Source organism: Myotis myotis, unplaced genomic scaffold (assembly GCF_014108235.1).
Source record: "Myotis myotis isolate mMyoMyo1 unplaced genomic scaffold, mMyoMyo1.p scaffold_m19_p_2, whole genome shotgun sequence".
NCBI lineage: Eukaryota > Metazoa > Chordata > Mammalia > Chiroptera > Vespertilionidae > Myotis > Myotis myotis.
Window position 1 is genome coordinate 35,924,486 of NW_023416324.1, and position 11,152 is coordinate 35,935,637.

At 49.8% G+C, this 11,152-nt stretch overlaps 1 non-coding gene across 1 annotated transcript; it reads left to right on the forward strand.

Annotated features, from left to right (window-relative positions):
- The first annotated feature begins 2,584 nt into the window (after nucleotides 1-2,584).
- Nucleotides 2,585-2,689, forward strand: LOC118677880. The gene has a single exon (XR_004974599.1). It is a non-coding gene; the product is annotated as a U6 spliceosomal RNA (small nuclear RNA).
- The last annotated feature ends 8,463 nt before the right edge of the window (nucleotides 2,690-11,152 follow it).

An 11,152-nucleotide genomic window follows, 5' to 3' on the forward strand; every position in this document is an offset into this window, starting at 1 on the left:
CTCTCTCTCTCTCTCTCTCTCTCTCTCTCTCTCTCTCTCACACACACACACACACACACACACCACACACCGGTTGAGTGTTCCCAGGCCTGTATCCTCCTAGAGATTAGGGAGCCAATGCCCTTAAAATAAAAAGTTTAGATTAATGGCCCATTAACAACAGCAGCTCTCTATTGAGTCTTCTTGCCAGCATCTCAACTCTCTTCTCCCCTCCACAGCCATGGATGCATGACTTCAAACAAGCTACTTAGCCCTCAATGCCTCAGTTTCCTCATCTGTAAAATAGGGGTTATATTATACCCCTCATAAATAGCACTAACCTTCATAGGGCTGTTGTGAGGATTAAACGAGATATGGGTGAACGATGGAAAGTGTTTCGAACATCACCTAACACAAGGCAAGGACTCCACAGGAGCTCGCTGCTCTGATGACGACAGAGGTGGTGCTGGGTTTGTCCTTCAGCAGCCTGACCAGATCTACGATGGAGCCTACACCTGGGCTACCAAGAGAGGTCGCAGGGCTCGTCACCAGCCATCATGCAAGTGTACCTACACCTGTTGGAACATCTCCCGCCCCCCACCTGGTACAGCCTCTGAGAGCACCTTCTCATACCACATTCCCAATCTTCCTCCACTGGGAATGGCAGGTGCTAATCATGAAACCAGGCCCTCCAAAGTCAGGAGAACTTGGGTATGTATTCTAAAAGCTAAGACCTCGCCTCACAAGACATGTCCTTAATGCTTTATGTCCTCAATGTCATGCTCTCCCTTGTTCTGGTCAATACTATGACTTTCTTTTCAAATGAATTTCCTTTCCAACATACATTTTACTCTATGGTGTTTAATGTTCCCCCTGCTTTCAAAATGCTTTTCAAACAGGTGAAATTCGCTTGTGAGAAAAGGCCTCCCTCCCCTGGGAGATCCCAGAACAATTCCTGGGAAAGGGGTGAGGACAGACCCATCCTGAGCACAGAGGTGGGCTAGTCCCGGCACCCCGCGCACCTCGTTTTCCCCGCACACGGACTTGAGGACAGCACACTCCCGGGGACCACATCTTTCCTCTCAGGACCCGGCTGCTAAGTAGTACCTGGCACACAGAAGGTTCTCGGGAAAGCTGTGAGGAGTCATCCTTTTCTCACTGTCACCATCTATGGAGGCTCTACTCTGCCGTGAACACCTCACGCGTATTACCTCTCGCCCTCACCACAGCCGTCGTCGGTGGTACTGCCCTCATTTCACAGTTATTATCCTCATTTTGCAGAAAACAGGCTCAAAGCCTAAACACAAGGCACCAGTTGCAACTGCAGGCAGAGACAGGGTGAGAACTTGGGGGACTTTGGATTCCAGAGTCCACTGCCATTGATTGAAGCAGTGTGGGAGGGAGGGATGGGCCGTCACCACGTCCCCCATCTGCCACGGGCCTTCCCCTTTTACGTCCTCACCCCTCGTACCAAGGCTTGTACACTCGACTACATTAATAGTTTTCTTAACGGTGGAGTCTTCTGTGATCGCTTTGTGTGCGTCCTTTGATGTTTGGCACAAGCATATCCTCTGTGAAAACATCCCCACCATCGAGAGAGCGAGCACATCTATCATCCCCAGGAGTTCCCTCCTGCTCCTTTGAAATCCATTCCTCCCGGCTCCTCCCAGCACCCCCTCGGCCAGGCAACTGCCAGTGCCTTCCTGTCATGTTGACCAGCTTGCACTTGCTGAGTTTTGGATGTCTTCCTGTTTGGTCTGGCTTCTTTCACTCAGAGTAATGATTTTGAGGTTTATCTGTGGTTCATTTATTGGGATCTTTCTTGGTGTCTGTGATAAGCCCTACTTGGCTGTGGCCTATTAGTCTTTTAATATTCAGCTGGATTTGGCTTGCTAATTGATTACCTAGGACTTAAGCATCTCTAGTGCTTAGTGAGGGCAATGAACCAAGATTTGGACCAACCAGATCTCAAAGAGCAGCCTGGAAAAAACCTGGTGGAGGCTGCAGGCACTGGCAATAAAATGTAGGAAATGGCGTAATGGTATGCTACCGTGGTCCCTGCGCAAACCCCACACGTGGCCCGTGGCGGGCCCCTGTTAGCGAGGGACCAACACGGTCCCCTCCGCTGGGCAGGGAGTGGACTCGAGTTGATTAACTAACCCATCTCAATTTGGGGCTTCCTTAGAAGGAGGAAACAACCAGGGTTTTTTTTTTTTTTAACTTTATTAATTCCAGAGAGAATTCAGAAGGATAAAAAACCAAATAATTATTATAAAATGCTTGAAAAAAGCAGAGCCAATCCATGACAAGCTGGGAATGAAAGCCGCCGTGTGGTCACTAGAGCAAAGCAGAGATTCGGGATTTTTCTAGTTCTTCCTGGCCTTCACATCTTAGAAAAAAACGGTGTCCTCTGGGCAGATGCCTCAGCAAGGAGGGGGAGGAGGCCGGGGACCTGGTGTAAGGGGAGGGGGGAGTGAGAGGCAGAACAGAGAGACAAAAAAGAGAGGTCCAGGGAGAAGGGGGAGGAAAAAAGAAAAAAAGAAAGAGGGAGGGAAAAGGGGCAGGAAACAGAAAGATGTTAGTCATTTAAAAAAGCATTGAGGAGGCTCGCTACGGCAGCACATATACTAAAATTAGAATGATACAGAGTAAGTTAGTATGGCCCCTGCGCAAGGATGACCCACAAATTCAAGTGTTCCATATTATTTTTTAAAGAAAAAAAAAAAAAGGCACTGAGCAAGGAAAGCTGGGAAAGCTGGTTAGCACGCTCTTTCAACCTTTAAGCAAAATAATGGCACCTGGGCAGCTCAGAGGGCAGGAGGGCAGGGGAGTAAGGAGAATGGGTCTGTTGGGGGTTGAATTGTGTCCCCCAAAAAGATATACTCCAGCCCTAGATCCCAGTACCTGTGGATGTGACTTTATTTGGAAACAGGGTCTTTGCAGATGTAATCAAGTTACGTGAGGCCATATTGCATGGAGGGGCTTATAAGAAGAAGGAAGTTTGCACACAGGGGCACAAAGAGGAGGACGCATGTGCAGATGGAGGCAGAGATTGGGATGATATGGCTACCAGCCAAGGAATGCCAAGCATTTCCAGGAAACCCCAGAAGCTGGGAGAGGCTAAGAAGGAACCTGCCAAGAGCCTTTGGAGAGAGAGCCTGGCCTTCCTACACTTGGATTTGGGACTTCTAGCCTCCAGAACTGTGGACCAAACCAGTCTTGGTTGTTTTAAGCTACCCACTCTGTGCTCACTTGTTAGGACATCCTTAGGACACTAACACAGGGTCCCATCAAAATAAAGCATCAGCATGCCCCTGTTATAGGCCAAAATTCACGTGCTGAAGTCCTAACCCCCAGGACCTCAGAATATGACTGTATTTGGAGGTAAAGTCTTTAACCCTTTGAGTGCCAACCAATATCCTAGGAACTATGCTAAAATTGCCAAGGCATTTTTGCTGATTTTACAGCAGTGTAGGGAAAAAATTATGAATTGCAAGTAAGTGAAGTTACATATTCAAAAACTTAAGGAAACCTTTACTACATTGACATATTTAGCAATATCATCATCACTAATAAAAGCAGACTTAGAACTGGACACCATTTCGAAGCTTTGATAGCGCTCCCAGCACTTTTGGCGAAAGACAGGAGGAGCACGATCACGCTCCCCAGCACTCCAGGGGTTAAAGAGGTGTTCCAATTAAAACAGGTCATTTGGGCGAGCCCTAACCCACCTTATGAGAGGAGGATATTTGGACACAGACAGACAGAGGGAAGACCATGTGAAAACAGAAGGTGGCCGGCCGTCTGCAAGCGAAGGAGACAGGCCTCAGAAGAAACCAAACCTGCTGACTGACACCTTGATCTTGGACTTGTAGCCTCCAGAAATGTGAGAAAATAAATGTCTATTGTTTAAGCCACACAGTCTGTGGTTCCTTGTTATGGGAGCCATAACAACTTAATACACCCCCCGCAAACCCCAACATTCCCCAGCCTGCTGGCAGGAGGGCAGCTGGAGCCTCGTCTGCTTCGTGGGTGGGCCTCTATGGCCCCCATGAGCTCACTCAGGTTGGGGTGGGGAGAGTCGGTGCACAGGACTGTGGACTCCACCTGATGCCTGCCCAGCCCTTTCAGGAGCAGAGAGACCTCATCCAGAGCCCAGGAAGTCAGTCCAGGGGGATGAACGTCCTTTCCCCAGGTCACTCCCGTGCCAGGTCCCTTGCCTTGGCCTGGGCCCTTCCTCCCATGACCTAGAGCTTCCCACACATGGCTTTGGGCCACCCTTGGCCACCAACATGATGTAAAGGCTGGTGTCCTACAAAGGGCAGGGTAACAGTGGTGACAAAATGGGGCTTCCACACTTGGGTAAATGTTTTTCAGGTTTCAATTCTGTCCCTAACCCTGCACTTTCTGCCGGGTCTGGGAAGTCATCTTTCAGAGCTGCTTGCTGTTGCGTGAAGCCACATTCCCGAGGACAATGTCAGAGCAGAAACAGTCAGCCTCCTTATATTTTTGTTCTGTTTTTAAACAGATGAGACCATTGAGGCCCAGAGGAAGGAAGTGACTTGCTCCAGGTCACACAGCTATTTGGGGTCTCACTGAATCCAGAACACCAGGCTCCTGGAGCCAGCCACGCCCCCCCCCCCCCCCCCCCCCCCCGCCTGCTGAAGACAAGTGCCTTGTGAGTTCCTAGACAACCCCATGAGCTCACTGTTTTTCTCTGCCCAACTGTCATATTAAGATTTGGGATGGGCTGTAGAGGGGTTCCCCCCCCAATTTTAAAAGCACTTCAACGTCTTATTTACCACAGAAAAACCCAGTTCACGCCACTGTTAACAAAAATGTGATCTCACAAAGAGATTTTATTACAAAAATAAATTTCAGTAATAACTGCTCAACCAGACACTTTGCAATTAAAAATAGAACTGCGCAGTGAAGAGAAATGCAACGCACAGTAAACAAAGTCGTTCCCTTTCTTGCCCTTCACCGCCTGGGCTCCACAGTATTGCTTCTCAATTTCAACCATTTGTTGGCTTTCGGCTGTTTAGTACTGCTCTGTTCTCCAAATAATTGGAACATTTTTAGCTCAGGACCGATTCCCTAACGCATAGTCACACATCCTTTCAGTCAGTAACAGCAGCTCTACCAAGAAAATAGGGAGACAGTGATGTCAGGCCTCACCAGCTGGTCAAAGGCAGTATTCCCACTGCCAACATGGCCACTTGGATGCTAGATGTAACCCCAAATTCTGATCTTATCACTGTTTAACATGAAAGCTCAGGGTGTGCGAACCCCATTGTGTTCATCTGCTTAGGCTGCCATAGCAAAATACCATGGACAGGTGCCTTAAGCAACAGACACAGCTCTGGAGGCTGGAAGTCCGAGAGCAGCTCTCAGCCTGGTCCTTCCTGGTGAGGGCTCTCTTCCGGGCTTGCAGATGGTTGCCTTCTTGCTGTGTCTTCACAGCAGAGAGAGAGGAAGCAAGTTCTCTCCTCTCTTCTTACAAGGATACTAATCCCCTCACAAGAACTCCACCCTCATTTCCTCCTAAAGTCCTCATCTCCAAATACCAATACACTGAGGGGTAGGGCTTCAACATGTGAATTTGGAGGGGACACCACTCAGTCTATACCACCCACTTATTAAAATGATGACTGGTTACTGGCACAGTGCTCATATTTATGGGAATATTTCCTCTTGCACGTCTCCCATGCAAAACTCTTTTCCTGCAAGCTATTTACCCTTGGGGATGCTGGTGAGGACACTTGAAAAGGAATGAACTATGTTTGAATCCCATTAGTTAAAAGCAAACAGAAGAGTTAATTGCCAGGCACAGCTCTGGAACTGCTCCTTTTAGCTGCAGAGGCTCTGAACTACTCCTCGTAGGAGCCCCCAGGGACCTCTGATAATTTCCCCCTAATTATTGCTGTATTAATCCCTCACTCCTCTAACCTTGCTGTGCTTTGTGGGTGAAATAGCTCTTAAAGAAGTGAAGACTTCGGCAAATGCTTTTGATCCTAAGTGCAGATAATACACATCACACAGACTTTCTTTTGTGGGTTTTTCCTATACATATTGACACAGCTAATCTTCGCTTCTGCAGCATGTACGTAAATACTATCCAAGATGACTGGCATATGGTACTGTTATGTGTCTTTCAAGAAAACCTCCAACCGAATCCAATATTTCCCATGTGGCACCTGATACACCGTGGGCGTCGGATATTTATAGAGCAGTAATAATGATATTTGAAAACACTGTAATGTCTAAAGGCTCTGTTTCCCTGCACATTTCATCTAGAAGGCTGCATTTTGCAGACATAAGCTTCTGCCAGCCATTCACAGGGATATTGCTGAGATGCTGAGCATTGTCCGGATTCACAAAGTGGTCATTTTGAGCACTGTTGCCTCTACACCCTTCAGAAGGAAAGTCACCTTCCCATGTTGGTGCAAATATTGCAAGTAAGAACTTGCTGCCTTTGGCCTTCCAATACTGGTCATTTGCCCTTCGATGGAATTAAGTTTTGGATGCAAACCTAAAACCTCAGTAGAGCTTCATGAAATGGTTGGATCAAAAACTCTTAGGATCAGATGATCCGTGAGCTGGGAGAGACCCTTGTTACCACTGAAACCAAACCTTCCCCCTTTAAACCAATGAGGATATTGTTTGGCTGCCGAGGTAGAACTGGGGTCTTTTTGCTTCTATCCCAGTGCACATTCCACCCCCCCTTTTGTTCCTGCAGCTAATATGATAGCGCATCTTATCATCTCAGTTCTGTCCTGTTTAATTTAATATATGTTTACTAAAGAGCCCACTGGAATAACAGTTCCGACTTTTAAACGTCTGCTGTGGGCGGACCTGCCAGGTTCTTATTTGAATCACCTCATCTTTTTCAGCACTGTAATGAGGGAGGCATTATCATCTCCATTTCATGTGCAGGAAATCTAAGGCGCAGAGAGGTTAGTGTCTCGCCCAAAGTCCTAAGAACTAGTAAGTCATCGAGTCAGTCTTTGGAGCCGAGACTGCCTGACCCTGGAGCCCTGCTCCTGCCATCAGCATTGAAGAGGCACCGAAGATGAATTGGGAGTAAGGTCCTTCCACTGAACAGAAAATGTTACTCCTCCTGGCCAACCCAGAGGCACTGGATGTCACATTCCAGCCTGAGCTCCATCCATCACAAGTCAGCTGCTGACCGCCCAGCAGTTGTCCTGCCCTGGAAGAACACCCCCGCTACATGGGAGACAGATGTGTAAACCGATGACAGTAGCACCTTGTGATTCAGAAAGACGATCAAGGGCTGTAATCTTAACCCTAGAGGTTGCAGGTGGCTCTGGGAGGTGGAGATGCAGGGGCTGGGTCTGGAAGGATGGCAAGGAGTCAGCCAGTTGAGGAGGGGCCTGGGAGGTGAGGTAGGCCCGCCAGGCCGAGGAACTGCATGGAGATGGCCCCAGGAGGTCAGAGGGGGTAGAGAGGGAGGACTAGAGTGGTTGGCAGAGAGCAGATCACAGAGGGTCAGGGGCAGAGTCCACCCAGGACAGGCGAGCCCTGAGTCATGGATGGGGAGGAACATCTGGTTTGCACAGATAACCCATTCAATATAGGGGGAGGTTGAGGAGGGGGAGGCTGGGGCAGGGTGCCCATGGAGGCTAGTGTAGGTACCAGGACCAAAGGTGAGTGTGCTCTGAACCAAGGTGATTGTGACCCTAGGAGCCAAGAGAAGGCAGCCTGTCAAGACCTGCTTAGAAAAGAGAATGCACAGAGGTTGAGATTTCCCAGGGGAGTTGGAACCAGGGGACAGGGCAGTGGGCAGGGGGTTCAGGAGAGGAGTGAGGGGTTGAGCTGGACTTTGGGCAGAACAGGGAATGACAGTTCTGAACAGCCCAGCAGTGCTCAGCAGCCTGGGTAGGAGGGGGGATGGTTGGACTGACCTTGGGTAGCATTTTCCAGATGGGTGAGGGGAAGGATTGGGCAGCGGGCTGGGCCTGGTGAGGAGAGGAGGGAGGCCAGAATGAGCTCAGAGGCTATAAACGTCGCAGGATCTGAAGAAAGCCAGAAACCGTGCTCCTATGAGGGAAGTCTCCAGCAGCAACTGTGGGTGCCAGGACAACATGTGTTCAACCTTCTAGGGGGCTCCTCCGTCAACAGGGGCCACACCCCCAAAACACCTGCCACCCACCTACCTTCCTGCGCAAGGCTGGCAGTGTTGCTGGGGCAGCGGGGGCAGCACACCTGAACAGTGTTTTCCTGGGCATCTGCACCTCAGGACACGCATGCCCAGGGCAGCGTGGAGAACAGGAGGAGCACTGGGACAGGAGTCCAGAGATACCACACAGAACCTGCCATGGCCCTCGCTACCCATCCTGGACCCAGACGATCAGGATGGCCCCTTCTGGCTCTTTGAAGCCATGAAGCCAACTGTGGAAGGGGCACGCACAAAAGGAGAGGGGCTTTTAAGAGAAGCGATCATTGGGTAGATTGCAAGCTCTCTCACGAGCTAAGTAGACCACGAGGGAGTTGGGGCCCACGCACGAGGGCCTGGCTGGGAGGGTCAGACTGTTGGGGAGCCCAGTGAAGGGAGAGGTCGCTGAGAACCGGGGGTCAGGAAGCCTCTCTCCCTGTTTCTGATCGCAACAGTCCCTTCACCACCACCCAGGGGGCCTTCTTGGAGGTCTTGCCAATCGAGTCCAGTACACAGGACACCGAGGCTGTGCCAGGTGCCACGCTAGGTGCTGTCCGTGTGCCCAGCTGAGCCTCGCACCACCTCTGAGCTGAGTGGTATCATCCCCACTTTTCCTGTGAGGAAATCGAGGCTCGGAGAAGGTAGGGAACTTGCCCGGGCGGCTGTGCTGGTATCTGAACCCACCGGTGCCTGAGCCCAGATCTGTTTGTCCCACAGGGAGGCCCAGGGGCCGCAGGAGACTCTGGTCCACCTGTCCAGGCAGAGAGAGATCACTGCTGCTGTGTCACAGAGGCTCCATGGATGCACCAGATGCCGAGTTCACACTCAGGGCCTGCCATCTACCCTCAGGGAACGCCGGGTGAGAGGCAGCCTTGGGGAGTGTAGGGAAACCACTTGGGAGAGGCAAGTCCTCTACACAACCAGCGCCAGGGACTGTCACCCTCTGCAGAAACTCGCCCAGCAGCCGCCCGGTGGGGCAGCATCTGAGCTGTCTGTCCACACGCACATCTGCCCCCTCGCTCTGCTGCTGACAACGGGGTATGACAGATCCAAGCCGGAGGGAGTGTGAGCCGATGTGTCTGGGAGGAGAGGCAGACTTTGGCTGGGGGGCTCCTGCTCGCCTCCCACGGGCCCCCCAGCGCAGGAGCACGTGGATTTCCATCTGTGCCGGCATCACTCATTCCTAATGCAGCTTGGCAGGTGCTCTGGCTGAGCGCGAAGCAGGATTAGGGCCTGGATGTGGCATTGATTCATTTCTGTGGCAGGAGATTGATGAGATGTTTGAGGGTGACTGGATGCAGTCCTGTTCGCTGCCTTCGGGAAAGGATCAAGCTGGTGGGAAAGAATTCCATCATTCCGATTTAGGGAAAGGTGTTTTGAGGCCTTTCCCTTCCTTTTTGCATCACTCCTGGAGTCTTAAATCCTAAATTTTTATTCAAAACAATTTTATTTCTGAAGTGTTGGCCCGCTGTCATTGTAGAAACTTTACTCTGAGTCGACCACAATTTGGGACTGCAGACGACATAGTGCACGGCTCTATTTTGTCTTTAGAGCAGCGGTTCTCAACCTGTGGGTCGCAACCCCTTTGAGGGTCGAACGACCCTTTCACAGGGGTCACCTAAAGACCATCGGAAAACACATATATAATTATATATTGTTTTTGTGATTAATCACTATGCTTTAATTATGTTTAATTTGTAACAATGAAAATACATCCTGCATATCAGATATTTACATGACGATTCATAACAGTAGCAACATTACAGTTATGAAGTAGCAACAAAAATAATTTTATGGTTGGGGGTCACCACAACATGAGGAACTGTATTAAAGGGTCGCGGCATTAGGAAGGTTGAGAACCACTGCTTTAGAGGGATGGGTTTAATGTTCAGACTTTGTCTGACTGTCGTGCCCACCACAATTATGGATAATTATTATGTCTTGCTGAGAAATCACAGTGGGATATGGGATACACCGAAGACGACAGGCTGACACACACATTCCCGCCTGGTGCTTCAGAATCCAGGCGTGTTCAGGCTCCGGTAATGGTGTGGCACAGGAAGAATGGGCTCGTGCTGTGCGTGGGGGTGGGGGAGGGGTCACTACAATTACTTCTAAAGGAAGAAAGCCCTTTCCCAACAGTGCAAGTGGAGGTAATCAGTAATGTGAAAGGAGGCAAGAAGTGGGGGAAATAAATAGAGAGCTGAAAAATTAGGACACTTTAAGGCTGAAAATGGAGCTGTTTGTAACATGCCCACAAAAAGAATGTCAATCTTTCAAGAAAGACTGCAATTACCAGAATGACAGGCCTTGGTTCTCATTCCGTAATGCAGCAGATATTGATCAGGTGCCATGGACCGGATTCCAAGCATGTCTATTTTTTAAAGTAATAGAAATTTCTTAATGTCAAACTCTATTCCTATCACTGATTGACAAGACACATTTTAAAATTAGATACATTGGATTTATAAAGGTGAACATGCTTTGTTACTCAGTGATTCAGATTCTGGAATAGATTCTCCTAAGGACAAACAGTTTTTTATATGCAATGGGGGGATTTATCACATAGAATCAGCCCTGGCATTTGGCATCGTGGTGCATTTCCGACTCCGACCACATACTTCTGTGAACCAGAGGTAGTTAAGGGAGGGGCCCTGCACAGACCGAGCGGGTGAGAAAGTCGGGGCAGGAGCCTGGATAGACGAGTGCCAAGGGAGTCGTGGGCCTGGAAGCAACACAAAGCAGGGCACCCAGGAAGGGGAGGAGGCTAGAGGTGGGACTGGGCCGAGCCAGCTCATCTGAGAGGCTCGTCTCAGGTGAGCTTACATGTAGCTTCCGGAGCCTTTACGCACAATGTCTGACCTCTGTTCAACCCCCCGCCCCCAGTTCTGTAGCTTTCTAGGTGTGTGACCATGAACTTGTGACTCAGTTTCTTGAGCCTCAGTCCTCATCCGTAAAATGAAGCCCTTTCTTATAGGCCTATTGTAAGGACTCAGT